Source organism: Olea europaea, chromosome 10 (genome assembly GCF_002742605.1).
Source record: "Olea europaea var. sylvestris chromosome 10, O_europaea_v1, whole genome shotgun sequence".
Classification (NCBI taxonomy): domain Eukaryota; kingdom Viridiplantae; phylum Streptophyta; class Magnoliopsida; order Lamiales; family Oleaceae; genus Olea; species Olea europaea.
In genome coordinates, this window is record NC_036246.1 from 5,047,641 (window position 1) to 5,052,603 (window position 4,963).

The following is a 4,963-nucleotide window of genomic DNA, read 5'->3' on the forward strand; positions in this document are numbered from 1 at the left end:
GAGAGATATAAAGCAAGGCTAGTAGCCAAGGGCTATAGCCAACGAGAAGGTATTGATTACAAGGAAACCTTCTCACCTGTTTCGACTAAAGATTCTTTATGAATCATTATGGCAATTGTGGCACATTTCGACTTGGAACTTCATCAAATGGATGTAAGAACGGCTTTCTTGAATGGAGATTTAAGTGAAGATATTTATGTGACTCAACCTATTGGTTTTGAGGTAGTTGGAAAAGAAAACATGGTTTTTAAGCTCCAGAAGTCAATTTATGGGTTGAAACAAGTTTCAAGTTAGTGGTATCTCAAGTTCGATGAAATTGTCACCAATAATGGTTTCAAGGAAAACATTGTTGATCAATGTATATACATGAAGGTCAATGGAAGCAAGTACATATTTCTAGCTTTGTATGTTGACGATATCTTACTCGTTGCTAATGACACTGACTTATTGTTTGAGACAAAACAACTATTGTTTGGCCATTTTGACATGAAAGATCTTGGTATAGCATCATATACCTTGGGCATAGAGATTCTTCGTGATAGGGCCAATGGTGTTCTCAGATTGTCTTAACATACTTAAGTCTTGTTCTTTTGTAAAGACTCCAATTGTGAAGGATGATAAGTTCTCCAAGGCACAATGGCCTCAAAATTATGTTGAGAGAGATCAGATGAAAATAGTCCCTTATACTTCTGTTGTTGGTATTCTAATGTACGCTCAAGTATGTACACATCCTGATATTACCTTTGTGGTTAGTGTGCTTGGTAGATACTTGAACGATCCTGGTCAAAGCCATTGGAAAGCGGTTAAGAAAGTTTTGAGATACCTTCAAGGTACTAAGGATCTCATGTTGACATATCGGCGTACCGACACTCTTGAAGTGGTTGGTTTCAGTTATTTCGATTATGCAAGCTGTGTGAATGATAAGAAATCCATTTCTAGGTACATCTTTATGATGGAAGGAGGAGCTGTTTCGTGGAAAAGTGTTAATCAGACACTTACAGCTTCTTTGACCATAGAGGTAGAGTATGTCGCGTGTTATGAAGCTACTTGTCATGCAATGTGGCTACGGAACTTCATTTCAGCATTAGGAGTTATGGACTCTATTTTAAGACCCCTAAAATTATACTTCGACAATTCTGTAGTCGTATCTTTCTCTCGGAACACTAGGAGCGCTTCCCGCTCCAAACATATTGATATCAAGTTCTACTTTATCAAAAAGAAAGTTGCAACGTCCCTCATTACCATTGAGCAAACACCTATGAGTAGCATGTTGGCGGGCCCACTAACTAAAGGCTTACCTATTTGTCTGTTCCAAGAATACGTCTCCCACGTGGGATTGTTGGGAGCCTAATTTCTTAATTTCAGTGGGAGTTTGCTGTTCTTTGTATGTTTTGTGAGGATTGCTTGAACTTTTGGTATAATTGAAGCATATTATGGATATACATATCAATATTTTATGATACCATATATCTTTGTAATTTGACAAGTCACGAAATGATGATATTAATATTATTGTCATGCTTCTAGATTATTAGCATTTGGTTATATATATCCTATGCATCCTATCGGTATGTTGGTTATGTGTGATTAGTTTTGAACTGTGTTAAGATTATGTAGTCCAATAGGAGAATGTTGGATTAATTTTGTGGACTAACATAATATAATGACAATTGACATTTTGGGCCATTTATGGGATGGACAACATTACACTACTTGCCATGATTTGGGCCCTTGGGTCCATTCTTCTTTCTTGGCTAAGCCTACCCATTGGGCTTGTGGGCCACCAAAAGGTTTTTAGATTTATATACACATATATATGCTCTCTTTGGCACGTGAATAGAGTGAACAAGATTGAAGAATTGGATTCAAAAGAACTCTAACCTCCCTGTCTCGTTTTCTATCTGGTTTGTTGGTTCTTCATTGATATCTCATGGCTTCTAATCAAATTTTACTAACCATTGAAGGTACATTTTTTTAAGGGAAAATTGCAGTCGAAGTACCAAACATTTCGTTTATTAGCAGACTTTGCCCAAACCTTTGATTTGTGTCACCGTGAGTATCAAACCTTTAAAAAATATGCAGCTCAAGTCCAAAATGACGATTTCCATCTGTTTGACCCCAAAATCCGTCAGTTGACCCAGAAATTAAAAATCTGATTCTTATTCCCAAATACAGTAAGGGCAATTTGGACATATCTTATTTTTCCTATTAACTTAAAAATTGAAAATGCAAAAAGGAAAATCACAACCCCCTTCTTCCCCAACCTCGTCTCCCCAAAACCAAACCTTCTTCTTCCCTAACAATGACGTAGTTTCACATTAAGGGCATAGCTGATTGTATGATTGGATCTGGTTATGGAAAAGAATGCGTTAGAATATACGATTTAATCAGAAAATCAATAATTGATGAGAGTTTGTATAATTTGGGAGTTGAAAAGATAAACCCTTCTCAAATTCAGAAAATGGATTGGAATGTTCTTGAAGCGAAAATCAAATGCTGGTTATACGTTGTCAAAATTGCTGTGAAAAATATGTTTTACGACGAGAGGATTCCCTGTAATTCAGTCTTTTCTTCCTCCGAAAAAATTGCAGAATCGTGCTTTGCAGAAATCTCGTGAGATGCAGCAATTAATTTATTTGGAGTCCCATAAAATTTTGCGAAATCCAAGAAAATATTATCCCCGGAGAAAATGTTCCGCACACTTGATCTCTACAAAGCAATCTCAGATCTTTGGCCAGATATTGAAATGATTTTCTCTTACGATTCATTGTCGGCGGTGAAATGTCAAGGGGTGGTGATGTTTGATTTTAAGGCAGGGTTGGGACCAATGTTGAGTTGGTGGTGCCAGAGGTGGTTTTAGGTGGTGGTGATGCTTAGTGCTTTGAGGTGAGGAGGTTGGGGAAGAAGGAGATGGGGTGGGGGTTATGGTTTTTCTTTTTGCTTTTTTAATTTTTAATTTAATAGGAAAAATTAGATATGTCCAAATTGTCCTTGCTGTATTTGGGAAAAATAATTAGAGTTTTAATTTTTGGGGTCAACTGACGGATTTTGGGGTCAAACAGACGGAAACCGTCATTTTGGACTTGAGCTGCATATTTTTTAAAGGTTTAGTACTCACGGTGGCACAAATCAAAGATTTGGGCAAAGTCTGCTAATAAACGAAAGGTTTGGTACCTTGGTTGCAATTTTCCCTTTTTTTTATTGTTCATTACATTCTATGATTATGAGAAGGTTTTGTCAAATCCATTAAAGTTTAGCACTAATGGCATATAATAAGGCTTCTTATTGCCTTACAAATTATTATGGTAGGGAATTTCCTAGACAATTTACTTTGGATATTTTGTACTTTTTATATTTGAAATGCCATTTATGCTATGCGCATCAAGGGCATCAGAAAACATCCAATCAAAAATCTCACCTTGCCGATGGATGCTCCATATCCCGAATAGTCGTAGCTGCTAAAGGTAAAAGAAAATACATTGTTAGCAACAACTATCCAAGATATAAGTTTCGAAATCCATATTATTTTCCGTTCTTGAATTATTACAAAAAAGAAAAAATTATTAACTCGGAAACACTCATCCTACCAATTACAACAGTTGGCTGGCAAGCTGAAATCAGAACTACTTTTTAATTGTGATAGGCTGCTTGAAATCAAATTCAAATTTGTAGAAAAGAATTTCTATCCAATTTCGAGGTCTCAACTTAAACTATCAAACAATTTCTTAAACGAGTCTAAAATAAACAACCTCAGGAAGAACCAAATATACAACTAAAGTCAAGGAGTTAGAGAGAGATACTCTCAACCTAGTGAGAGAAAATCCCACTTTGGTGCTCACTTGACTTGAGTTTTTTTCCTTCATTTCTTCTTGTGTTTTGTTAGATTTTTACTTCTCTTGGGTGAAAATCTAATTAAACATATTGGATACAGTTTTTGTGGTGCTCATTTTGAGTTTTTTGAAGTGTTCGTGTGCCTCCATTTGCGGTGCTGCAGCTCCAGATTTCAGTTATGGTAAGGCCAGTTTGGCTTCTTCATTTCGTGAGTTTTGAAGAAGTTGCTGCCTCCAGGTTCAACTTCTACTGACCTACAGCTTGGAGCCTTGTTTTGCTGGAAGTTTCTCTCCTTCTCCATCTTCAGCTGGATATTCTGTCCAGTTTTGGTTTTTGCTGGGTATTCAGTTCAGCCACTCTTTGTTAGATATCTTATTGCTGTTTTGTTGGCTTACTCTCTGGACGAGTTCAAACGGTGCAGTAACTAGAGTAAAGGGTGCACCTAAGTGACTGTTCATGGTCATTTCTGGGGCAAACTTGAAAACTTGAAGATGGCTGCTTCCACTGTGTTATGGGGTCACCAGGTTTTTTAAAGTTTCTGTCCAGTTTTCATATTCCTCCTTTGGGGTATCCAGATTCTGCCTTTTTTTTTGTTTGGATCCCTTCTTCTGCTTGTTTTTGAGGTTTATTCCAGTATTTGGATGCATCTGTTGCTGTTTTCATGGTTGTTTTTCTTGGTATCCTTGGAGATTTGAAAATGGCAGTTTCTTTTGTGTTTTCTTAATTGTTTTGCTCCTACCCGGTTTGGTGTTCTCCATTGTTACATGTGATCTATATTCTGTCCAGTTTTTATTTTCATCTTGCTAGGTTTTCAGTTCTGGCCTTGGTTATTTGGGATTCATGCTCCGGTTTGTGCTTCTTCACCATCCATGGAGTTCTTGGTTTGTTTGTAAGCATTGTGTACGCATCTGTGCATGTCACTTTGATTTGTTCCTGTGATTGGCCATACATTTTCTGCTACTACCCCCTGCTGTGCGACCCTTCAGTTTGTTTTTTTGCTATTTTAGTATAACATTTCAGAGGGTTGGTGGCTGACCCGGTTGACTCCTGTTTGGCCGGGTTTCATTGGTTTTCTGGACGGGTTTTGGGCTGCTATTTCTCTGGACAGGTTTTGGGCTGCTCGTTATTTGTT